Genomic DNA, 27,338 nt, shown 5'->3' with positions numbered 1-27,338 from the left:
TGCTATTGCTCCAGCCCCATTGCTGCATAGTTTCTATTCGTGTAGATAAGAGGGAAAAAGAAAGCAGAGGAAAAAACACTTGCCTAAAAGTGTGTGTATGTTCAGAAGGAAAAGCTCCTCTCACTTTCCTTCTTCTGTGGCTTGAAACAGCGTCTGCAATGTCACAGGGCCAAGGTCCCCGACCTGGCTCAGCTGGAGCCTCTGGCTCCGGGTTTCCCACAGGACCGCAGCCCAGGCATCAGTGTCTTTGCTTACTTATGCACTTCAGACCCGGGTTCTAAAATTCACCAGCTAACCCTTAATGGCTTGAGACTCCTGTGACACAGAGAGCATTTCTGTCACAGGGCAGGAATGGTGCTGAAACATGCGTTGACGTCCTTCTTGTCTGGAAGAGCTTGTTGTCGGCTGGGTGACAGGGTGTGAATGAGTCTGCGGTGCCTGATGGTGGAGTATGGCTGTCCTCAATTTTAATGAGCGAAAGAAAACGGCTTTCAAATTCCACCTGCCAATTATTTAGAGATGCCTCTTCATTATTAAAGCTGAAAAGTGCACAGGGACGTTGTGGCAGTCTCTTATTTGCCTGCTGAGGAATGCATAAGTGGCGGAGGCAGGAGCGATCTTTATTCTAGGTGGAGAAGAGCTAACGGAGGTAGCAAAACAATGAGAAGAGCAAGAACCATGGGTCGAGAGTACTCACAGGCGAGGATTTGGATAAATCACTGGGCTAATCAGGGTGATTAATATTCTCCTTGCATATTTATGAACACAGAGCTGTTAGCAGCTGACTGGGTCTGTGCAATGGGAAAAGCCAGGGGCTATGTAGAAATTATCATTATTGACTTGGAACTTTTTTATTTTCAGACCTTCTAACTAACAAAGCTATTTTTCTGAGAGAAGAATAGGAATTTTTGTTCTGAGGCTGGAGAGATAGTACAGAGGTCAGGCGCTTGCCTTGCACATGGCTGATCTGGGTTCAATCCTTGTCACCCTGAGCACCACCAGGAGTGATCAGAGCCAGGAATAGTCCCTGAGAGACAGGACTAAGCCCTGAGCACCACCTGATGTGATTCAAAAACAAGCAAAAAGTGTTATTCTGGGATAGGCAGCGTCCACACTTCATCTGTTTCAGGCAGTTGCTATAACGTGTTGGCTGCTATCATGTCTTTGGGGATCCCATTCATCCATGGTCCAGAGGCCTCAGCACATGTGAATTGTTAGCCTGTGTTGCAGGCAGCAGAAATAGAGATGATTTGTTAAGGATTTAGGTGGCAAGGTGCAGGCACTGCTCAACCGAGAGAGCTCATCATCAGTGAGAACACACAAATGGGCACATGTATCCCTGTGTGCACTTGGACTGCATCCTCATCTTTATCTTCAGACTCAAGAAATCAGTCTCTCTTGTTCTCTTTGTCTTTTTCTCTGTATGCCTCTCTCTCTTTTTCTTCCTCTCTCTCTCTCTCTCTCTCACACACACACACACACACACACAAATACACACTACTACCCATCCACGTCCACATCAGCCACACTCTTCCACTAGGCTCCCAATTTTGCCTTTGTTAATGGAATAGCTAAGAGTATTTATTTCCCCACAAGAGTTTATTAATCAAGGCAAAATCCTTGATATTCTGAAAGTAACTGCTCCTTTTCTATGTACGATCCATACCTAGATCTTTGTTAGCACAGGCAGGCAATATCTGATTTAACAATTAATTGGTAGTTGCAACTACTGTATTTTCATTTTAGTTTCCTCCCCCCTGCCCCATTCTTATAGGGAAGTTGTTTACTTACTCCCTGATGTGATTTTAGGTTATGCCTTGTTCATTGCCCACCAAAAGTCAGTGCCAACAGTTTCACCACCACAATCATCCTCTAGAGGGTCAACAGTCAGGACCAAACCATCTCCAGGCCTCTAGAGGGTCAACAGTCAGGACCAGACCATCTCCAGGCACTCAATGACTTTCATTAACCTGATGATAGGCCCATCTGCTTCTCTGATGAGGTCAGGGACCTGAATCCTCTCCAAAGCCTCAGGCTCGCCCTACTGGGAAGGGGAGGCTAATGGGGGGCTGTTAAATTTGACTTCTAGTTCCTCTTAATATTTAGTCTAGTCAGCATACAAAACTAGCTCCATTTCAGTCTCCTGATCTCCTTCCCATGTAGTTGTTATAGAAACTGTCCTCTTCGATTTATTCTAACTAGAAAACAACTAACATAAACTAAAACAAATGACCAAGTAGAGAACAAAGGAAAAGAGAATATTCGAGCATCTGACACAGTTGACAGAGGCTTGAATATCACTGTCTGAGAAATATGTGCATAAATGAATGAATGGATGAGTCCTTATTTATACCTCTCCACTTCTGTATCAGCATAATAGGATTATCAGAGCAAAATTTCATATGGACTCAAATCAGACATTGTCAGAAGTTCTTAGCCTCTGAGTCATCTGGACATGTCACAGAAAATGTCCTCACTTTGCCGAAAAAGAAAAAGCGCATCTGAGATCTGTTGTACCTCATCCCTTAAAGTAGTAGCCAGACTCTATTCTTCTCTAAGTGGCTCCTGGCTCTGTCCCTGTCTCATCTTTTCTTCCAAAGTGTCTAAGATGAAATTTTGTCTCACCAGGGTGCGATAGCTCCCTCAGGCGCAGGCTCCGGCCTGCTCTCCATAGAGTCTTGGGGCTCCTCCCAGCACCTGACAGGGGGCACTCACCCATTGCTGTGCAACACCTCAACTCCATAGACGAGGCGGGCAGTGAGCTCCCAGCGCTTCTCCAGGGAGGAACAAGGCATCAACCCAGTGCTTACTGGTGCCTCAGAAGTGCAGCAATAAATGAATCAATGGTGCTTTTGGGGGACTCTCCCCTGCAGTGCTGAGGGGTGGGACCCTACCACTCAGGCTCCATGCGCAGTCTGGCAATGCTGGGGGCGGGGCATGCGATGGAGGAACTGAACTCTGGGCCTCCTCCTGCAAAACAGCAGCGCCTGCCTCCTCTTTGAGCTAGCTCCCTTTAGTCGGAGTTTGACTGGCCTTTCAGTGGCCACTTCAGATTCAGCCTCCTGTCATGTCTTCCTGGCAACTCCAGCCAAGTTGGTCTTTCTTCTTACCAGTCTTACGCCTGGGGAATATTTTACTCAATGATTCTAGTGGTATTTATTTCATGGTGCACTGCATACATATATATATGTGTGTATATATGTATATATAATTATATATATGTATGTACATATATATATCAGCAGAGCCTGGCAAGCTCCCCATGGTGTATTCAATATGCCAAATATAGTAACAATAATGGGTCTCATTCTCCTGACCCTGAAAGAGCCTCCAGTATGGCACCATATGGGAGGACAAGTAAGAAGAGGCTGCTAAAATCTCAGGGCTGGGACGAATGGAGACGTTACTGGTGCCTGCTCAAGCAAATCGATGAACAACAGGATGACAGTGATACAGTGATATATATATGTATGTATATATGTATACATATATACACACATATGTATATATGTATATGTACATATATACACATGTATATATGTATATATACACATACACATATATATACATATATATATATATATATATATATATATGGGCTGGAGAGATAGCACATGTCTTGCACGCGGCTGACCCAGGTTTGATTCTTCCGCCCCTCTTGGAGAGTCTGGCAAGCTACCAAGAGTATCTCGCCTGCACAGCAGAGCCTGGCAAGCTACCTATGGTGTATTTGATATGCCAAAACAGTAACAACAAGTCTCACAATGGAGATGTTACTGGTGCCTGCTCGAGCAAAATCAATGAGTAATGGGATGATAGTGACAGTGACAGTTTTGAGGGTTTTGAAACTTAGAACAATTTTTAATCACAATTACCAATTAAACATTTTAAAGGGATTTTTTAAGAGAATGAATGGTACCAAATTATAACTTTAAGAAATGTGATGAATACAACACATATTTCTTAAATTTTATTTTTATAAACTTGTTCACAATAATTTATTACATTTAATATTCTAACACCAATCCCACCACAATTACACCTTCCCACCACCATATTTCGTCTATTTCCAACCAGATCCCCAAAGCCTGTCCCCAAAGCAGGACCTAAATAATTTATTTTGTATTGCTTGTTATGAACAATACACTAAAAATGATCCAAAAAAGTTTCCTTAAAGGAAAGTACAGCATAGACTTTATGATAAAAATAATAAAAGATTTTATTCATTAAATTGCTTGCTATATCTAGAAAATATTATCCACTTTTAAAGAATTTGTTTATCTCTTTTTTTATGGAATCACTGAGATAAACCATTACAAAGCTGTTCATGATTAGATTTCACTCATACAGTGTTCCAAAACCATCCCTCCACCAGTATACATTTCCCACCACCAATGTCCCAAGTTTTTCTCCCACAACACCCCTTCATCCCCACCTAGCCTGCCTCTATGCCTCTATGGGAGGAATTTTCTTGCCTCTTCTCTCTCTCTCTCTTTATGCATTATGGTTTATAATATAGGTGCTAAGAGGTCATTGTGTTTTTTCAGGTAGTTCAGTATTTTCATCGAGAATGTACAGCTAGAGTAGCCTTTTTAACTGAGAGGCAGCGCTTTGGGGTGTGGACATCACTGCCAGGACTTCCAGAAGTAGAGGGGAGTGGGGGGAGGTAGCCCATCCTGACCTCGAGAAAGCCTGGAGATTTCAGTCACAAACCCAAAATTTTAGCATATTAATATCTTGGTGATATTCATGCTGAGATGGTGGAGTCAGGCTGAGGGCATAGTGGCAATTTTGGATTGTGGAAGCAAGTGATTGCTGGAGACTCTGTTTGACTGGGCTAACTGCCCTTCAATGTGCCCTGGGTTATTTAGCCCTATGCAGGTCCTAGATTTACTGCAGCTCTTTTTATCTCTTTTGAGATTGATTTATGGGTCCCTGGAGCAAGACTAGTGGGAGAGCTTACATGGTAGCACCAGAGTTGGTTCGTCGGGGTGACTGCCAGGGACACTGGGGGTATAAAGAAGTGGATGGTAGCCCATCTCGACCCCAAGAAAACCTCTTCCTCCTCCTCCTCCTCCACTTTCATCCACACAATCTTTGCTCCTTCACAGGACAATAATTTGGAACAAGCACAGTCTAGGAAGACAGGGAGAGAGTTTCTTTATTCTCACAGCAGTGAGAGTGGCTCTTGGTGTGCTATGTCTCACAACATAATCATTCATTGTAGTGCTACACCTTTGGGTCTCTAAACACAGGGGTTCTCTTTTATGAGATTCTTATTTTTTAAGAAAGCCCAATAATGCCTCATGCACCTATGACTGTAGATAACACATCCTTAAGTGTTTTCGTGATAGGCGGCAATTTCAGTTTCGCCTGGGAATGGAGAAGACTAACATTCTCTTTCATTTGCACCGGCCTGTGGTTGGGAAGATCACTCCAGTGAACGCTGCCTCCACCCTGCCTCCCAGCTCTTCTTTTCTGCTTGCTTCTGTCCCTGCAGCTGGCTGGGGTGTTCCTGTCATCACTTAGTCCCCAAGGCTGGAGTTCATGTTCTTACTCTTTATGTCTCTCAGCCACACTAGACACAACGACTGGTGTCTCCTCTTGACGAGTGTTTCTCTTGGGGCCGCCTGACTGTTCAGCACTGGCGGTGCAGTCCTGATGGCATCTTTTGGAATTGCATTTCTAGGACGTTTAAAACAGATTTATAACCTGCTTTCAAATTCTCTTACGATCCAGGCAGAGTTCATATTGATTAATCCACAGGATGTAAAGTAAGACAGGTTTTCCCTACAAGCAAGGCAGTGGCTAATTAACCACGGTGTTGACAGCTTTTGTTTCTAGATCCTGGGAAAGAATTATAAATAGTCTTTTAATTGTTGAGCTGAGTCTGATGTTCTTGCCAAGGTCCAGCAACACAGATGAGAGGAATGTTGTTCGCTGACTGAGGGTGGGGGTGCGGGGTGGAGGATGGAGTGGGGCCAAAACTAGATGGGGGAATTGAGGGTGTGCCATCACTTTTACAATGGTCAACTCTTTACAATGGTCAACTAGTTTGAACATCTAGTCATCTTGGTCATGATCTGGCCTCAGGTCACATAGACCCAACTCCTGCCTGCCTGCTGGCAAGGCTTTAGAGTCTCGTTCCTGATCTGTGATGTAGAGAGGCAGGGCCTGTGAGAATCCAAGTGTGAAGAGCAATGAGTGCAGGTGCACAGAGCAAGCACGATGGGAATATTTGGTTTAACTTCTTTACTGCTAACATTTATCTCTCTCCCAGACCCACCTAGATACCTTAGATAGCTTTGGCTGTTCAAAACTTTTCTCAGGTTCCAGCTGCTTTAGCTGTTTTTCTAAGCAACCCCTTTGGCACTAGAGGCCAGTGCTTAGCGGGTTTCTGTCCAAAGCATCCCAAATGAGCATTTCCCACAAGACAGCCATTCATTCACGTGGCATTCAACTGTTTTTTCTACATGGTGTCACTCCATCTTCAGAATGACTCTTTGTTGGTGGTGTTGCCTGAGCTCACCTGCTCCTGCCTTTCTCTGCACTGTCCTCAGGCTGTGTGTAAAAGGCCTGACCACCATCTCTCCTCTCAGTCAACCCCTGGCTGCCCTATTGTTATTCAGATCTCCCCCCATCTGAGTCACCTCAGAGAAGCCTCTGGCTCATCCTCCAACCCCCAAGTCTGTGTCACAGTGCCCCTGTTGTACTATTTCATGGCACTTGGCATATTGGTCGCTTCACTTCTCGGTTTTTCACCCAACATCTCCTGCTGGAATGCAGATCTCCTGAGAACAGAAATTTTTTGGTAGACTTGGGTTTCCTGGCTCTTGCGCTCTCGCCAGACTTCCAGTGAAGGCTCAGCTCATGCTTTTGGAACTAGTTTGAACATCTAGTCTTTCCCCCAAGAGGCAGCAGAGCAAACAGGCTTTCTAAGAGGCACAACAAACTTACTCTATTCAGAGGAGTTCTGCAGGTTTCCTTCTCTGGAGATGCCAAGGCTGTGTGCTGAACTCTGAGGTGGGGGGAGTCTGTTCCCGGGAGTTCTGAGGAAGACCATGTGGTGCCGGGGAGCAGATCTAGGCCTCCCAAAGCCAAGACAAGCACTCCAGCCCACTGAGTCATCTCTCTGGCCCGTGCTCCTGGTTCAGAGATGTGGGAGCTGCAGGAAACAGGAGAGGTGAAGCGGTCACCACCTGATCGTAAGACAAGGGATTCCTCATGAATGAGCAACTTGAGTGACTGATACCCAGTGCTCTCTACGGCTCTTTACAATGGTCATTCTGTGGTTATTGGGTCTGTCTGCTTTGGGCTAGACACCCCCTCCCCCAGACCATGACTGATAAAGTGGGCCCAGTGCCTGGGCACCCCTCAGGTAACTAGCCTTCTAACCATCCAGGTTGAACGCTGGCTACATAGGCTCTGCCTTTGCTGCTGATTGGCCAGGGCATAGCTCATTCCTTGTAAAGCATGAGACTAGGGCCTCGCCTCTCATATCCGATACAAATGGGAGAGGATCCTGCTGCATGGGCAGTTCCCCTTAAAAATGGAAAAGGCCTGTGGCTGTTTTCTGCTGCTCTGGGACATTAGTCTTTTTTTTTTTTCTCTGATGGGAAATGTACCTTCTGGATGACCCCGAAGGATCCAAGGATGTAACTCAGTGGAATAGCATTTGCCTTGCATGTATGAGGCCCTGGGTTTGATTCCTTGCATGCATGCACACACACACACACACACACACACACACACACGGAGTTTGATCTGATTTGTAATGCCATAATTCATTTTCAGTGGGTCCTCGATTTCCAGAGGTATGGCCTTTTGTTTAGGGGGGTGGTTTTTCCTTGTGCTTGTCTGTTTTTGTGTCTCTCTAGTGTGAGATCAAACACAATTTCCACAGCAGAAAGGCCCTGGAGGTGCAGTAGCCGTGATATATAGTTGCAGCTTAACAGGCCCAGCAAGGCCTCTGGGAATGGGCGATTAGTTTTTTATCTTAGGTCTGGTAGAACTGCTGTGACTTTTTCTTCTCTTCTGTAGTGCCAGGGATCAAACCCAGGATCTCATACGTGCAAAGCAAGTGCTCTGCATCCCCTGCCTGAGTGCTTTGCGACCTTAGGTAACCTATTTTTCTCCTTGTAATGGCATGCACCCTAATATTTAATTTTACACTTTAGTCACTGTTCTGTACACTTCAGGAACAACACATTTTTGCCTATATTTATAGCCCATTCCATAGTTCTTATGTAACCATGAAGTTAAACAAGCCTGATGTGTGGGATGTAACCAAAGTGTGGTCTTCTGGTCCTCCTTAAATGTCCCTGAGCAGCAAATTATTTTCCTGTAGGTGGGTGGATTTATTCAGGTGCCAAAACTTTTATGGACCTTTTGAGTGTCCAAACAGTTTCATTGCAGTTGTTAAAGGTGATGTGGTGGTGGGAATCAGATCATGGAGCTTAAAGTTATGGCCCCTTTTCTTTTTTGCAAGCAAGGATCCTGCATGGACGGAGGGTTTCCTGGAGTCTACCAGGCTCCACTTCCAGCTCTGCACTTCCACCCCTAGCCCTGCAGTTGTTTTCTGGCCCCTCTGCTCTGCTGTCTGCTTACTGACCTGTCTATTCATTGTTGTCCCTTTGGTGAGATTCAGATACAAGCTCACTGTTAAGTTCAGATACAAGCCTCCACCATTAAGTTCCTTGAGGGGTCCGTCTGTGCCTCCTTCTTTTGACAGGATATTGGGAAGTGGGGTTCATGGTTCAGCTCTCTTTGAATAAACCTTTCTTCACCCCCTGCTTCTGACCCTTTCAGGAGAGCTTCCTTGACTCAGACCTTGGACGCTGTCCTTATGATCACCATATCTCACTGTCACACTCTGAAGGGATCTTATTTATTTATGTCATCTCCTACACAACAAGGAAAGCTCTAAGATACAAGCAACTGTCTTGACAATTGCTCTCTTTCAGTGATTAGGAAAAATGCCTCTGACAAATATCTGGCCCAGAATTAGTAACAAAAGTTTAGTGAAAGAATGAATGAAGGAACGAATGAATGAAGGTTGAATTTGTTAAAGTCTTTGGGGGATGTCTCAGGTAGGTTTTGTTGAGGCAGTGATCAGAAGTTTGGGGAGTATTGTGACACTCTGAACCCCGGGTCTGGAGAACGAAGATCAGTGCATATGGACGTTGTTCCCTGGGACTGTCCTACTGGGTTCTGGTGAGCTAGCTGGGTTCTGGTTCTGGTGCGTTAAGGAAACTACAGTTATGATCCTTCCCATCTACATTTCGTCAGTCACTGAAGGGGATCCCAGGACCTCCCACAGAAATCAAAAGAGATTTTGATTTTGACTTCAAAATTCCTTTGAACCGGGGGGCCCTCACAGTGCTGAGCGAGCGAGCGAATGCGTGCAACACCTTGAAAGAAGCAAGGCGGGTGCCATGGTAAAGAGGGGAAGCTGGGAATTAGACCTCAGCCCGCAGCGGTTGCCAGGGACGCTCACCGCGTCCAATCAGCGCGCCGTTTGCTGGCTGGGCGGCGCCCGCGGTTGCCATAGGAACGGGTGCAACAGCTTTGAGTCGCTGCGCGGGAGGACTGCGGGCGAAGAGCCTAGACGGCGGCGCTTGTGAGTGGGGCGCGGGCAGGGGCGCGGTGCGGCGACCGTCGGGTCACGGCGCCGGGGGGCTGGGACTGAGGGTCTCCCAGCGGTCGGGGCGCCCCCTTCGTCTCGGGGGGGGGGACCCCGAGCTTCCCAGGCTGTCTTCTCCCGGCCTCCCTCCGCCTCTTCTCCTCGAGCCCCCTAACGTAGCGGGACCGGCCCGGTCTGGCGGGCGGTGGGTGGGGGGCGGCCGCGCCCTGAAGGACACTCGACGTCTCGGCACCTGTCGCGACGCCTTGGACAAACGATTCCCCTCAGCCCCACGCCGAGACAGCGGGCGCCGCGACCCCAAATCGCCGCCTTCAGCCGCGCAGCCACCTCAGGACTGGTGGGAGGATCCACGAGGTGGCCCGGAGCCCCTCGGGGCCGCTTCTCCTATCGGGTCGTGGTTCTGACCCGAGTGGTTCTGGGCTCGGCTAACCCGCCTCCACAGCTGCCTCAGAGACGGTCGCAGGCTCTCGTGAGAGCGTGGCAGTTGGCGCTCTCCTGCCGGAACCGTGCCCACCTGGGGTCTGCGGGCACGACCTTCTGGGTCATTTCCAAATCCGTGAGCCTCAAATTTGTCCCCCCCTCCCCCCCAATCCCCGACCACTACCGAGATGATTCTTTTGGATTTTCCACTCCTTTACTCCTTCGAGGTGTGAGACCCTGCGTCATGTCTGTTACTAATACAGGTGATTCCGGGGGTGGGGGCGGCTGTGCCCCGGGCGAGCTCACACAGTGGGTATATATCAAGTTCAGAATCCAGCACTAGGGTACACTCAGGGACAACTCCTGGCCATGCTTCGGGACCTCATGGGACACCTGGGATTGAACTTGGGTTGGCCACGTGCAAGGCAAATGTTCCAGTGTTATCGCTCTGTACCCCTGAACCTTCTTGAAGAAATAAACTTCTTTTTTTTTTTTTTGCTTTTTGGGTCACACCCAGTGATGCTCAGGGGTTACCCCTGGCTTTGCACTCAGGAATTACTCCTGGCAGTGCTTGGGGGACCATATGGGATGCCGGGGATCGAACCGCGGTCGGCCGTGTGCAAGGCAAACACCCTACTCGCTGTGCTATCGCTCCGGCCCCGAAGAAAGAAACTTCTTGAAGAAAGAAACTTCTCTCTTGAGGAAGGAAGCTGTATTGTGCTTCTAGCAGGGTTCTGTTTGTTTGTTTGTTTTTTGGTCAGGATCTTAAGTTCTGCAGGAGATTTCATTCTACCTTTCTCCTTCAACTCTCCAGGGCTAGAACTTCTCACTATCTCAGCAACCTACCCATAGGGCCTGCTGCGATAGTGCTTATATACTTGTCACTCGTGCCAAATTTCAATGCCACAAAAGTTTCATTGATTTATCTTTCACTTTAGAAATAACCTCTGCCAGTGTCAAGCTAGATATTTTGTGCCTACACCATAAAAGTGTTGTAGAGAGAAAAGTATCCAGTAATCTTGATTCATTCATATTCTGTAATTTTACTTCTAGTATGTGCTTTTTCTAGAAACCATTTTTAGCACTGTGTGCTTCTTTATTTTGACTTTGATCTTCCTTAATTGTTTATGGAAATTTCTTTAATGAGTAAGCTGAAGGAGGACCCTTCTAGAGAATTTACCTTTTTCTCTGTCTAATACCTCAAGGCACACTACCTGTCCATACTCATTTTTAAATAAAAACCACACCTTGACGCTTTGGGAAATCATAGGTAATATGAATTTTGAACTTCAGATACATAGGAGAGTTGACTTGTGATTCCAGCCTCTTAAGCACATTTTGATCTTACTTATATTCTCTATTCAGTATCATGGGAAAATGTCCCTTGTATTCGTCTGGAGATGATGAGATTGCATGGACTCCTCTTTTTTTTTTTTTTTTTTGCTTTTTTTGGGCCACACCTGGCGATGCACAGGGGTTACTCCTGGTTCTACACTTAGGAATTACTCCTGGCGGTGCTCAGGGGACCATATGGGATGCTGAGATTCGAACCCAGGTTGGCCGTGTGTAAGGCAAACGCCCTACCCGCTGTGCTATTGCTCCAGCCCCGGACTCCTCATTTTAATCCAATCTTACCTGAAAGATATAGATCTTTGGAGTAGAGTCTCCTTCTCCCCTCCTCCTACCCCTTTTTATGAGCCCTGGAATTTGACGTTTCCCTCAAGTCCTGCCAAGTAGCCACAACCAGAGCTCAGTGTGACCTCATCCAGAGAATGCCGCCTGGCAAGAATCTCTTTCAATGCTTCTCTTAGTTTCTTGATGCTTCCAGGTAGATGTGGACCAGGAAATCCTTATGGTCTTGTTAGCTCATGGATATAGAAGACTGACAGATATTTTAACCAGCATTTTAAGTTATTTTCATCAGGAGAGTTGGTCCAGGTCATAAGTCAGGTCACCCTATATTAAAAAAGCAATTAAATAATTTAAATTTTTTATTAGCTTATATGTTCATAGTAAGAGTTCAAATGCCTTAGAAATGACAAATTAAACTATTCTCATTATTTCCTATCTTCCAACCCCATTAATAAAAACTAATGTGTGACTTTATTGAGACATTATAAATTTATATGAAATGCGGACATATTGATAGTATATGCATGGTGACAAAGATGCAAACATATAGGTTAAGCAAATGCTATGTTTGCAACATATATTGTCTATATGTGTTTATATACATACGTGTATATACACATGCCAAACTTGTATACATATGTATGTACATATATAGACATAAATATGTATGTACATATGTAGACTAGAAAATTATAGTCTATTCTATAAAGTTAATTATAGAAAATTAACTAGAGGGTTAATTTTTTTGGTGTCATGTGGATATAATAATTTTATTCTATTTTACTTTTAGAGGTGTGAAAATAAATTTGAAAAGCTGTTCAGAAATGATACTTGTAAGGTGTTATTTTACTTTTTGTATATAAGAAAAACTTAGTTGGGAAAAGGTGCAACAGTATTTCTGGCTTATATGTAAGAGTGAATCGTAGCTCAAAAGTAGAGGGTAAGTGATATTCTGTTATTAATTAGTTGTAGAGTTCCACAATCTTCAAAATATTTTTGATAGTTCTTTATATGAGCAGCAAAACATTTAGAATATAAAAAACTGTCATCAAATTTGAAAAGTAGCCACATAGACAGTGAGTATTGAACCTTGAAACTGGTATATTTGGAGGTCCTTGACCCTGGATGTGTAGATCTTCAGAGGTTTTATAACTTTATACCCATCTTTTGAGCAACCGTGTTCAGAGCTCTCATTTTTTCCTTGCTGTACTCCAACCTCCATGCTTTCTCCTAAGATTCGTTTCCTCAAAACACTGTGGAGTCACTTAGCATTTGGCTGCCCTTCACCTGTCAGGAGATGACAGGGCCTTACAATCATTGTGGGTTCATGGCTAGAAGGGTTCAGGTTGGGCAGTGAAAGGCAAGTGAGAAACTGACACATCATGAGATGCCCGTGCTGCCGTTTCATTGGAAAGCAGGGAGCCTGGCCTTTATTTCTTTGTGCATTTTAATTGCCTTTTCTCTTGTTTTAAGGGTTATGCTTATTCCTTGAGATATGGTAGGGAAGAAGAGGGGACTTAAAAAAATGCTTTTAGAAAGTAGATAATACTGCTAAAGTAGTGCTCTCCGTCTTCAAAGGGATAACCAGAAGTCAGTATGATTGACTTTCAAAAACTGTGAAATGACCAAGAAGAAAATAATTTGTAATTTTGTTGACAATTTATCAGTCTCTTGTACCATTTTCTGTTTCATTACAAGTATTGTTTGTGGTAGTAAGGATTGAACCCAAGTACTCTACCACTAAGCTACACCTCAGCCCTCTTGTATTTTATTTTCAAATGCCCTGTTCTTGCTCTAATGGCCATATCTAAAATATCATGAATCTAAGGTCCCTCTAATAACAACATGACTATTTCTATGTCTGCTTTTATTTCTTTTTTTGTTGTTGTTGTTTTTGCTTTTGCTTTTTGGGTCACACCCGGCAATGCACAGGGGTTACTCCTGGCTCTGCACTCAGGAATTACTCCTGGCGGTGCTCAGGGGACCATATGGGATGCTGGTAATCGAATCCGGGTCGGCCCCATGCAAGGCAAACGCCCTACCCATTGTACTATACCTCCAGCCCCCTGCTTTTATTTCTTTAAAATATTATTATAAATACAAGCGAAAAAACTTTGGGCAAGCCTGTGTTTTGTACACCTGCATTGTTCATGCTTGTTTTTGTTATTAAACAATCCACTCCAGTTTGCAGTAGTGGCTTTGAGAAATACCCAATTAAAATAAATTTCAAGGTTAAGCTATTTTTGTTCATGCCTGAAAACAATTACCAATACTTGCATCTTTTAAAATAATTACATTAATTACAGGGTGGTGATTATATTTCAAAACCAGGAAGGCAGAAATTTGTGTTTAGGAAAACCAAAAAAATTAATGCTTTGCAATGCTTTGGAATGTTCCTGGTAATTAATTATAGTTAATGTGTATTCTATGAAACCTCAAAGATTTTAGGGAGTGGGGAAAACAGGGGTCCTTGTGTATTTCATTTCTAATGTAATTCCCTGTCACACTCAAAAGAAACAAAAGTTTGATAAAAGAAATACTAGGGATGCAATCTAAGAATTCTAATTAATAACCTTAGCTCTCCCAGAATAAGATCTGTAATAAATGATAGGCTGTCAGTTACTAAATCATGAAATACTGCAAAGGGAAAAGGCAACATGGTCTTGGACAATATGCTCACTAGATTAAAACAGTTAGTGGTAGGGAAATTCTGTACAAGTTAATCATTTGTGTTTTTTCATCACTGTTTGTAATTACAATTAAACAGATGGTTCCTGAAAAGATAGTGTGTTCTTAGCTATTAAAACCATGGCCAACAGCTTTTCCTCTTCACCAACATACAATTAAGTTGAACAGAATCTCACACACCCAGTGGGTTTTTCAGAGAAAAGGTTCTGTGCAGATCAAGTAGATTAGTATTCTGCTCCCTAGCCCTGTCATCTTGACCCCAGCAAACTGAGAGCTTTGCAGCTGGCAGAGAACATGCAAATAGGGGAGTAAGGCAGTAGTTACCCTTTCTCCTCTTACTCCCCCAATCCTATACTTACCCTGAAGAGATGAATAGAATACATTGAAAAACAAGATCATTGGAATAGTCCCTAACAACCACCCAATGTGCTGTATCTATACAGCTTTACGAATCCTGGGATCTCAGTTTTTAGCCCATGGAATTCCTCAAGAGCACAAGTAATTTGTCTTCCTGCCTCCACTCCAAGACAATGTTTGCTTGTGAAAAAATACTCTCTTATTTCAGAGTACTTAATCTAAAGAATGCAGGACTTACTCGTGGTTCCTGGAAACATTTTTACCCTGTTTATTCTGATTCCTATAATAGCAAATTGGCTTTAGCTTTTTTTGACATGTTTTTTCACCCAGCAGAGTCTCTTGCCCGCACGCCTGGCTGTCTTCCCCCGGGCCCCTTGGAGGGGATGGGCTCCAGCTTCCCTCCCCACCCCGAGCAGAGCTCCCAGCAGCCGAAGACCACCGGAACCTAGCTACAGCCATACTGGAGGCCCCTGTCCACACGTTCGGACAGGCCTCATGCATAAAGGTACCGGCAGAGGAACCCAGGTGTGTGTAATCCCATCAATGGCCAACATCCAGAGAGAGACTCAAAAGCAAGCTCTCAGAAGCGATATCATGTAGCCTGCTTCTCCCTCTGGGAGAAACTGGCAATCTTCTGAGAGTTTCCTGCCCACATGGGACAGCCTTTCAAGCTTCCCATGATGTATTCATATGCTAAATCCAGTAACAAGCAGGATCTCATTCCCCTGACCCTGAAGAGCCCCCAGTGCAACATCTTTGGTAGGGCCAAGTTGAGATAGACTTCTAAGATCTCAGGGAAAGGATGAAATGAGATGTTACTGAGAAATTGGTGATTAACGGGATATTGTGATTGTGATTGTGATTTTTCACCCAGCAGTGCTCAGGGCTTATTCCTGGCTCTGTGCTTAGGGATCACTCCTTGGGGAACTAGGTATTGAACCTGGGTCTGTCGCTTTCCAGGCATATGCCCCATAAGCTATACTATCTTTCTGGCACCAACTTTAGCTTTTACAGCAAGGTTTCAGCACTCTGTGGAATACTGCAGGTGACATACAGCTTTGTTAATGGATCTCTCCCAGAGCAGTAGAGCTAGAGCCTGTGTTCGCCTGTTTGTGGATGAAAACTTGGAAATAAGTGTTTTGTTTGCATATGCATAAATAGGACTAAGCATGCTTTCAATGATTTTAGGTACAGGCTTTTATGCCCACAAGTAAGCAATTATTTGCTGGTGTAATTAACCATCTGCACCTTATTATGAGGGTGCAGCTGGCTAATTATGCCCAGCACCATAGGGCAGGTTAAACTTCTCATCTACATAAGAACTGGATTTGTAGTGAAGGACACTGACCTTTACAAATGAGTCCCTAAATTTAACCAGTTCTGTTGGAAACTGGTTATGGATTTTGCTATGTTTTGTTCAGAAGAACTGTAGGATGGACTTACAGTATTGTGACTTATAAACAAAAGAAGTTTCTGCTGAGTTAAAATTGTTTTGATCCTCATTTTTGGAGAGTTGTAGGTTATCTATATAGATCAGAACACTTGTATGACTGACAGTATGGGACTTCAATTGAAACTTCAATGGGGTAAATCTGGGTGTTAACAGAATCATTTTGGAATCATTTCCAGAAATAATTTGATATTATTATAGTGATCTATTGGATAGCATAGACCAATTGGATAGCATAGACCAATTGGAGAGTACAACCCTGAATTTCAGTGTAGGGAAAATTCAGTTAGTGCTAATTGACTGAGTATCAAGGAGATTTGCTAGAGTATTTCCTCTTGTTTTGTAAAATTGTCTTAAATGTGTCTTTATTATTAAAGAATATTTTTGCTGGTTATAGAATTAAAAGGTTGCAGGTTTTTTTCTCCCAGATCCTTTTAGCAAATCATTATACCATCTCTGATGTTCATTATATTGAGACATTATCAATCTAACACCACTCTTTGAAGATGAATCTATCTTTTTCATTAGCCACTTTGGTGATCTTGTGACAGAGTTCAGGGTGACCAGGGCCATGCCCAGCTGTATTCTGGCCACCAGATACAGTGGATTTACCCCAGGACCTCATATCTTTACCAGATAAGTTCTCTGCTGTTGGATAATACTTTGCTGCTCCCGCAGGGAGCTTAAGGTTTATTGAGCCACTCCTACAACAGAGCAACTGGGGCACAACTAATAATCCTATATTGCTTTTCTCTTTCCTTTATGTCAGTTGTATGTTTTATTTGGAAATGTTTTATTTTGTATAGACACAGGAAGACAATTGAGGCTGTGCTATGTAACATGGGAGTTAATTGACTCCAAAATAATATTTACTCCTGGGCATCCATATTTATTTGACTTAAGCCTCGGTTGTCCTTAGTTCCTAGCACTCCAAGAGCAGGATCCTGATGAAGGACTGATGACCCAGAGCAAGCTGTGAGCTACCCTGGCATCAAAATGGCCCAGACCAAGTGCATAATACTTAACTAAGTTAAGAGCATGGTCATGGACAAACTCTGTAATGACCCAAAAGAGGTAACTGAATAAGGACACTGCTGGAAGACTAACCTGGCCTGAGGACTGTGGTCTGGAATATATAGTGAGATATACTTCAGGAAGAACCAAACTTTAAGCTTGATATCTCTTACTGTGCTCATACAAAATGACATTGCTAGAAAGATTAGAAGTAAATTTACTATTTAAATTTAAATTTACTATTACTATTTAAGTGGATTACTAGTGAGGAAAGTAGAAAGCAACACACCCTGGATGGAATCCTGCCCTTGAGCGGATCTCTTAGTAATCTGCAGTAATCTCTTTAGATGAGATTTTTGTCCTTGAGTTGATCTCCTGGAGGAGTGGCCTTACCTCTCTTTGTTGATTTGTTAATGTTCAATCCCACCTTTGTATCCCCACTCTACATGACTTCTATATAAACTATGCTGTAAGGGGCTGGGATGGTCAAAAGGTCAGGAAGTCAGTTAGGTGAGGTCAGATGATCAGGAAGTCATCGTCAGATGGTCACGAGGTCGCCAAAGTTACACAGTCACAGGGTTAGAAGAGGTCAGAAGAAGAAGAGATCAGAAACTGAAGAAGACAACAGCAGCAGACTAGAGAGTAAGAGGCAGAGAGAGTGACAAGAGGACAAAGTTATGAAGTTACAAGGTGACAAGGTAACAAGGTGACAAGGTTGGGAGAAGTCAGAAGATTACAAGGTTGGCACGGACAGAAGACAGAAACAGGAAAGAGCACAGTGACACACACAGAAGCAGAGCACAAAGGAAGAAGATAGAAAGAGCACAGCAACGAAGAGAAGACAACAAGAAGATGAGGAGGAAAACAGACTTTGGAGACTGAGGTCCGAGAGGAGACTAGGATGATGGAACTCTGATAACCCAGACTACGGCTGTAATGACGACTATGACTGCGCCGTAAAGGGAGAGATCGGACGATACCGGGGAATCTGCCCGGTTCTCCAAGCGCCACCTCTGTGTCCTGCCTGCGCCCAGCCTGCGCGTGGGCCTACCTTTGCTACAGCCCACCATTTCTTTTCTCATTTCTTACCGTATCGCGTGTTGAGTTGAGGTCAGAAGGAAAAACTCAACACTCTATCACTTGAGTCACATCTCTTTCCTGACTTTGCTGTTTATTTTCGTTTTCTTCACTCTCTAGAATGAGTCTAGGTATGAATTTTTTCTACCTATTTTTGAGCGTGACTTGTTTTACTTCTTGAATCTGTAATGGTCTTAATAACATTTCAGTAGAATTCTTATCTATTATTTTTTTCCAGATTTTTTCCTGACATTTCTCCTCTTTCTCTCAAGGTCTCCATGATGCCAGCTCTCTGTCCTATTTATCATTTATGTATTTTAAATTTTATTCCAGGTGCTGATTTTCATAATTCTTCTGAATTTTTTAGTTTAGTAATTTTATTCAGTGATTTAAAATACTTCTTTTCACTTGTTCATAAAAAATATAAATTCGGGTACTCTGATTTTCATTGCCAGAAGTTTTATTTGGATTTTTTTCAAATACTTTCAAAGTTTCTAACTTCTACCTAAGATTTTTTTTTTTTTTGCTTTTTGGGTCACGCCCAGTGATGCTCAGGCTTCACTCCTGGCTCTGCACCCAGGAATTACCCCTGGATGTGCTCAGGGGACCATATGGGATGCTGGGAATCGAACCCGGGTCGGCCTAGTGCAAGGCAAATGCCCTACCTGCTGTGCTATTACTCCAGCCCTACCTAAGATCTTTTGTTTAAAATTTTTTTTTTCTTTTTGGGTCACACCTGGCGATACACAGGGGTTACTCCTGGCTCTGCACTCAGGAATTACTCCTGGTGGTGCTCAGGGGACCATATGGGATGCTGGGAATTGAACCCGGGTCGGCCGCATGCAAGGCAAATGCCCTACCCTCTGTGCTATTGCTCCAGCCCTTAAAATTTTTTTAAACCTAAAGAGAGTATGAAATAAGAGTCACCAAATTTTCTAGGTTAAGACCATCAGTTAACATTTTGCCACTTTTTCTTTTTCTTTTTTCTCTTTTCTTTCTTGATTCATAGGAAGTTTGTTTCTTACAAAGAGATATACTAATACCTCTTTATTTAATACATTAGCAGTTATTTCCTAAGAATAATAACATTTTATGTACTACAATACCTTTACTGAAGTCCAAAAACTTAAAATTGGTAGTCTAGTCTAATATAAATTTTATATTCAAATTTTCAAAATTTTCAGTAATGGCCCTGAGTTTAAAAGAAAATCCTTTCAAAGTCCAGTCAAGGATAAAAGTTTCACTGACATTTGGAGGGCTTTGCTGGGTTTTTTTGTTTGTTTGTTTTTTCAGAACATTTGACATTTTCAAAGAGTTCACTTGTTCTACAGAATTGCTGTTAAATTTTAATTTTTATTTAAATTATTTTTATAGGGGCTACAGTCAGTGATGCTGGGGAAACTTAAGTCATTCTCAGTGATGTTACAGATGACTGTGTGGATCTGATGGTTTGATTCTTGAAGTTCACCAAGCCCACATCAGGTGGTGTTTGAGGCCCATCTTGCTCTCAGGGATGAAACTCAGGGCCTCGAATATGTATCCCACCTTCTGAGCTATATCTCTGAGCTGCTACATCATTGTCACTGTCACTGTCATCCCACTGATCATCGATTTGCTCGAGCGGGCACCAGTAACATCTTCATCGTGAGACTTGTTGTTATTGTTTTTGACATATTGAATACGCCACGGGTAGCTTGCCAGGCTCTGCTATGCAGGCGAGATACTCTTGATAGCTTGACAGGCTCTCTGAGAGGGGCTAGAGCGATAGCACAGCGGGTAGGGTGTTTGCCTTGCATGCAGCCAACCCGGGTTTGATTTCTCAGCTACATAATATTTTTATGTATTATGTAATTTAAAAAAATAAAAGATTCTGGTGCCCTGAAGATAATCCTCAAGCTTGTCTGTTAGTAAACATAGTAAATCACTGTATCACTGTATCACTGTCATCCCATTGTTCATCGATTTGCTTGAGCAGGCGCCAGTAACATTTCCATTCGTCCTAGCCCTGAGATTTTAGCAGCCTCTCCTTACTTATCCTTCCAAACAGTACCGGATTGGAGGCTCTTTCAGGGTCAGGGGAATGATACCCATTATTATTACTGTATTTGGCATATTGAATATGCCACAGGAGCTTTCCAGGCTCTGCCATGCAGGCAGGATACTCTCGGTAGCTTGCCGGGCTCTCCGGGAGGGACAGAGAATGTATATAAGAGAATCACTGCGCTGTCATCCCATTGCTCATCGATTTGCTCGAGCAGGCATTAGTAACATCTCCAATGTGAGACTTGTTACTGTTTTTGTCATATCAAATATGCCACAGGTAGCTTGCTAGGCTCTGCCATGGGGTCAAGATACTCTTGGTAGCTTGCCGGGCTCTCCGAGAGGGGCAGAGGAATTGGACCCGGGTCGGCCGCGTGCAAGGTGAACACCCTACCCGCTGTGCTATCGAGCCAGCCCAAGTTATATAAGAAAATACAAGCAAGTATCTCATATTGGAGTTAAAAAGAAATGTAGAAAGGAACAATAAAAGGTCTGTGAGCAGAACTGGAGATTTTGTCTATAGAGCTTACATGTGGGGTGGGGGTGCGACTGGAATGACATATGTACATGGAAAGTATAATTAACAATATTGTAAATTCTAGTACTTCAACTAAAATGTTTTTTTTAAAAAGAAAAAAACTCCAAAACTGAGTGGAGGTAGTAGCACACTGTGGAAGTGCTGAATGTCACTGAATTGGAGACTCAGATGTTATGCAAGGTTCACGACAATATAAGTTCATAGAATAAGGAAAAGGCAGGGACTATTATTATCTGACAATGAATGTTAGGAGAACCAAACCATCAAAACTCACTCAAGAAAAATGAGGTAGCTTAAGTATCTGAGTAGTTTCAAGTCAGAGCTCCTGCCACCATATCAACCTCCACGGTGTACCCCAGAACGCAATACACTCACTCCAGTCCTCTTGAACTCCCGCTGGACTCCAGCTGCCCCCCACCTGCACACATCCTCACCTTCAGCTCCCCTGCAGGCAGGAGCCTCCCAGTGTCAACAGAGTAAACATAGCTTTTTAATCTCTATCTAGTTAAGTTCCTATTAGGTGAAGATTTGATGGTATTTCTGCTATCGAGTTTCTGCTAATACTGCTTATGGAGGCTCATTTGTGTTCTTTTTGGTTCTGGAATTTTGTAATCTGCAGGAATTTTTAGGTCATCTTTGATGGACCCTTCCACCACAGCAAATGTTTGTATTTGCCTCAGCCAGCCACTTTAGAGTCTTTCAGCCCAGAACTCTCCCACCTGAAGCTGTTGGCTTGATGTTCAAGTGGTGTGGCCCAAGTTTACAAACTGGAGTCAGAAGTGACTCCAACTGGGGCTGGAGCGATAGCACAGCGGGTAGGGCGTTTGCCTTGCAGGTGGCTGATGGGGGTTCTAATCCCAGCATCCCATATGGTCCCCTGAGCACCGCCAGGGGTAATTCCTGAGTGAAGAGCCAGGAGTAACCCCTGTGCATCGCCGGGTGTGACCCAAAAACCAAAAATAAAAAAAAAAGAAGTGACTCCAACTTTCCTGCTATTTTTTTATCTCCTTTAAATTTTTTTTTCTTTCTTTGTTTAGCACCACAGTAAGTTTTACTATGACTTTTGGAGAGGGTGATAGAATTGCCAATAAATCAAGGCCTCTAATTTTACTTTCCTATCTTGAGCAAAACTAATTAAACTGACATCTATTTAATAGCCCAGGGAGGCCAGCAGAACCTAAGCACACACTTTGTGGATTAGCAAGTACTCAGGATAAAAGTGGTGTGGGAGCTCTAGTCTCTCTGAACTTCTCTGCTCTTTGATTTCCTTTAAGTTCTGGTTCAGTAATTGCTTGCTATCTTGACAGCTCTGTAATACTTTTAAGGAGATTAAAATGTTTTCACTTAGAGCTCTTCATTGTGTTCATATGGATGGTTGGTTTCACTATTACCTGCCATTACTGAAAGTGGGAATCCTCTTTAATTTAAGGGAAAGTTTATTGTTGTTATTATTTGAGTTATAGAAGGATACAGATATTTTTTCATACTTTTAATGGGAATTGATCTGACATGCCTGGTGAAGGGGATGTACTTAGAATTTCCTAGTCAGTATTTACCAAGATGATAACTAAAAGAAGAAAAATGGCCCCATTACATGCCAGACAGCTCAAGTGCAGTGCTATACTAGGTAACCAATCTCTGTCATTGGTTTCAATTACTGAATTCTGTTATGACAGCAACCTGATGTAAATTGAAAGAATTATACATGACATTTTAATAAAAGGTAGACATGCAGCATTTAACATGTAGCTTCTAGAGAGGGTGTAAGAGACAGTGATCAGTGTTGAAAGCATTGAGTTGGACTGGGTCAAACTAGCTTGCTGTTCACTTGCTTCTGGGAATTGTCACTTTTCTAATGGATGGTGGAAATTGATGAAAACACTGGTTCCTTTTTTACTGGATGTAGTGGTTGGAGCCATAGAAGGATCAATGCGCAAATCCAGGTTTGCTCTTCTGTGTATGACTGGCTTTATGAAAGGGTATTGATACATTAACTTCACAGACAATATTTTTATCAAGATTATTTGGTTAACAAATAAAAGAACTTTTCAATAATTTTTGCAAATAATTTGAAGTTTGATAGTTGAATAAATATCACTGTCACTGTCACTGTCATCCCATTGCTCATCGATTTGTTTGACCGGCACCAGTAACGTCTCTCATTGAGAGACTTATTGTTACTGTTTTTGGCATATCCAATACGCACGAGTAGCTTGCCAGGCTCTGCCGTGCAGGCTACATACTATAGTAGCTTGCTGGGCTCTCCTAGAGGGGCGGAGGAATCGAACATGGGTCGGCCGCATGAAAGGCGAACACCCAACCACTGTGCTCTCGCTCCAGCCCTTGAATAAATATAAAATATAAAAATACATTGATATATTATCAATTATATTGATAATTGGTTCAGAGCAAGTGTTCAATTGGTTCAGAGAAAGCTTTCAACGAGATCCAACACCCAATCATGATAAAAAACACTTAATAAAATAGGAGTAGAAGGAACCTCCCTCAAGTTAGTAACAGCTATCTATAAAAAGACCATAGCCAATATTAGTCTTTTTTAAATTAAATTAAATTTTTAAAATTTATTTTATTGAATCACCATGTGGAAAGTTACAAAATTGTCAGGCTTATGTCTCAGTTATACAATGCTCAAACACCTGTACCTTCACCAGTGCCCATGTTCCACCACCAAAAACCCCAGTATACCTCCCACCCCCAACCCCCATACCCCCACCCCTGCCTGCATAACTGATAAATTTCACTTCATTTTCTCTTACCTTGATTATATTCCATATTTCAACACAAAACTCACTATTGTTGTTGGAGTTTCCCCCCCAAAAAAACAGCCCTACTGACAAGGAAGCATTTGATAATTAGTTTTCCATTGCTGAGAATGAAGAGATACAAAGTTGCACTGCCGCAGTAGTGGCCGCACAGTTTAGGATTTCTGTATTTTAGTATTTTAGTAATTAAGTCCAGGGAGATTTATGTTAGAAATTGCATAATTTCCCTTCCTGGGGCAGTATGGGGCAATGGCTTAGTTCACAGTCTAGAGACATGGTTGCAAGAGTTTCTGGGATCAAAAGTAGTCTAGCTGCCTCCGAATCGTGGTCAATCAGCAGCAAAGCAGCTGCACCAAAATGTGGCCGCCCGGGTCGAGTCTCGGCGGAGCGCGAGCCAGTCTAGCCAATATTAGTCTTAATGGCGAAAAACTGAAAGCAGTCCTGCTAAGATTAGGCAAAGACAAGGATATCCACTGTCCTCACTCTCATTCAACATTGTATTAGAACTCTTGGCAACAGCATTCAGGCAAGCAAAGTAAATCAAAAGCATAAAAATTGGAAAAAATAAAGTCAAATTATCTGTATTTGCAGATGACATTATGCTATACATTGAAGATCCTAGAGTCCACCCAAAAGCTCCTAGAAACAATAAGCCAGTAGAGCAAAGTATCAGATGCAAGGTCAATACACAAAAATCAGTTGTACTCCTATATACAAATAATGAATCAGAGGAGAAAGAGATCAAAGAGACTGTCCCATTTAAAACAGTGTCCAAAATAGTGAAAGACCTATCCAGGAAAACTTCAAAATACTCAGGAAAGGAATGGAAGATTTTAGAAAATGAAAAACATTGCATGTTTATGAATTGGAAGAATCACCATTGTCAAAAAGACCATCTTACCTAAACTACTATGTAGAGTCAATGCAGTCCCTATCCAAATTTAGACATTCTTTAGCGACTCAGAATAGTCAATTTCAAAGTTTGTGTGGAACCATAAAAGACCCCGTGTTGCCAAAACTATACTGAAAAACAAGAAACTTGGAGGCGTCTCACTACCTAACTTGAATCAATATTATAAAGCCATAGTAATCTAAACAACGTGGTACTAGAATAAGGAAAGACTCTGACTAATGGGTCAGGATAGAATATAGAATATCCAAGGATGAACCCCCATATATATGGTCAGCAAATTTTTTTTTTTTTTGCTTTTTGAGTCACACCTGGCTCTGCACAGGGGTTACTCCTGGCTCTGCACTCAGGAATTATCCCTGGCGGTGCTCAGGGGACCATATGGGATGCTGGGGATCGAACCCGGGTCAGCTGCGTGCAGGACAAACGCCCTACCCACTGTGCTATCGCTCCAGCCCCTGGTCAGCAAATTTTTGACAAAGTAGCTGAGAATGTGAAGTGGAATAAAGACAACATTTTCAACAGTAGTGTTGGAAAAATTGGATAACCACATAAAAGAAATTAAAGCTGAGTCCATATCTCACACCTTACACAAAAGTTAATTCAAAGTGGATCAAAGATCTTGAGATAGACCACTGTCACTGTCATCCCATTGCTCATCGATTTGTCTGAGCGGGCACCAGTAACGTCTCTCATTGTGAGACTTATTATTACTGTTTTTGGCATATCCAATATGCCACGGGTAGCTTGCCAGGCTCTGCCATGTGGGCTACATACTTCGGTAGCTTGCCGGGCTCTCCGAGAGGGACTGAGGAATTGAACATGGGTCGGCCGCATGAAAGGCTAACGCCCTACTGCTGTGCTATTGCTCCAGCCCGAGACAGACCAGAATCTATTAAATACATTGAGAAAAATATGGGCAAAAATATAGCCAAGACCTAGACTTCAAAGGAGTTTTCAATGATATGATGCCATTGGCAAAGGTTACAGAGTCAAAACTAAACAAATGAGACTACATCAAATTTAAAAGTTTCTGTATGACAGAAGAAACAAAGACTAAAACTAAACAACTGAGTGGGAGAAAATATTTGCATTCAACATATTAGATAAAAGGTTGATATTCAGGATCTATAAAGTACTCAAAAAGTTTTTTTTAAAAAAATCTAAAAGCCCCATCAAAATAATGGGGGAAAGGAAATGAACACACTTCTTTGAAGAAGACCAATAGTTAGCGAACAGGCAGATGAAAAGCTGCGCATCATCACTTATTATGGAAATCCAAATGAAGACAACAATGAGATACATCTTACATCAGTGAGAATGGCACATATGAAAAATACTGGCAACACACTTTTTCTCCTGTGCACACAGAACATTTTCCAAAAATGACATCTGCACTTGTATGTTCACTGCAGCATTTTTTACAATAGCCAGAATCTGGAAAAAATCAGAATGCCCGAGAACAGATGACTGGTTAAAGAAACTTTGGTACATCTACACAACGGAATACGAAGCAGCTGTTAGAAAAGATGAAGTCATGAGATTTGCATATAAGTGGATTAACATGGAGAGTATTAAATGAAATGAATCAGAAAGAGAGGGACAGACATAGAAAGATTGCACTCATTTGTGAACTATAAAGTAGCAGAATGGGAGACTAACACCCAAGAACAGAAGAGATAAGTACCAGGAGGATTACTCCACAGCTTCTAAGTCGGCCTTGCATGCTGGGGTAAAAGGCAGCTCAGATAGAGAAATGACCACCATGTAAAGGGTGTTAGGAGGGCCCACTTGGGATGGGAGATGCGGGCTGAAAGTAACTATATACCGAACATGATGGCCACTTAATACCTCTACTGCAAACCACAACACCCCAAAGGAGAGAGAGCAAAAGGGAATGCCCTGCCACAGAGGCAGGGTAGGGTGGAGGGGGTGGGGGTGGTGGGAGGGATGCTGGGACCATTGGTGATGGAAAATGGGCATGGGTTGAGGGATGGGTACTCGACCATTGTATGAATGAAACGAAAACACGAAAGTTTGTAAGTCTGTAACTACCTCACGGTGATTCACTAATAAAAAAATTTTAAAAATACTGTCAACAATCTCTGTTGGCAGAAATGTGTTGAAAAAAGAACCCTCACTCAACTGCTGGTGGGAATATTGTCTAGTTCAGCTCCTATGGAATCACGAATCATGAAAATCCCGTTAATCACCGATGTCTCGGGCGGGCTCAGTAACCTCTCATTTCGTCCTTTCCCTGAGATCTTAGAAGGCTATCTCAACTTGGCCCTCCTAACGATGTTGCACTGGGGGCTCTTCAGGGTCAGGGGAATGAGATCCTGCTTGTTACTGGATTTAGCATATGAATACATCATGGGAAGCTTGAAAGGCTGTCCTATGTGGGCAGGAAACTCTCAGAAGATTGCCAGTTTCTCCCAGAGGGAGAAGCAGGCTACATGATATTGAGCAGCTGCTTTGTTTCTGAGAGCTTGCTTTTGAATCTCTCTCTGGATGTTGTCCATTGATGGGATTACACACACCTGGGTTCCTCTGCTGGTACCTTCATGCATGAGGCCTGTCCGAACGTGTGGACAGGGGCCTCCAGCATGGCTGTAGCTAGGTTCCGGTGGTCTTCGGCTGCTGGGAGCTCTGCTCGGGTGGGGAGGGAAGCTGGAGCCCATCCCCCCCGAGGGGCCCTGGGGAAGACAGTCAGGCGTACGGGCAAGAGACTCTGTGGAGAGGGGCCTCCACTCCTATGGAAAACAGTGTAGAAGGTAATCAGTAAA

At 43.1% G+C, this 27,338-nt stretch overlaps 2 protein-coding genes across 2 annotated transcripts in view; both read left to right on the top strand.

Annotated features, from left to right (window-relative positions):
* CMTR2 (cap methyltransferase 2) overlaps positions 1–27,338 on the top strand; it is a 95,562-nt gene that overhangs the window by 24,313 nt on the left and 43,911 nt on the right. The window lies entirely within an intron of this gene.
* Positions 9,591–27,338, top strand: part of HYDIN (HYDIN axonemal central pair apparatus protein) — a 273,502-nt gene continuing 255,754 nt past the window's right edge. The window contains exon 1 of the mRNA XM_055145713.1: positions 9,591–9,619. The gene's annotated coding sequence lies outside the window, so the exon portion shown is untranslated. The remainder of the gene's footprint in view (positions 9,620–27,338) is intronic.

The sequence above is a fragment of the Sorex araneus genome, chromosome 8, assembly GCF_027595985.1.
Source record: "Sorex araneus isolate mSorAra2 chromosome 8, mSorAra2.pri, whole genome shotgun sequence".
Classification (NCBI taxonomy): domain Eukaryota; kingdom Metazoa; phylum Chordata; class Mammalia; order Eulipotyphla; family Soricidae; genus Sorex; species Sorex araneus.
Note: the sequence above shows the minus strand (reverse complement) of the source record. Positions and strands in the feature narration are given on the sequence as shown.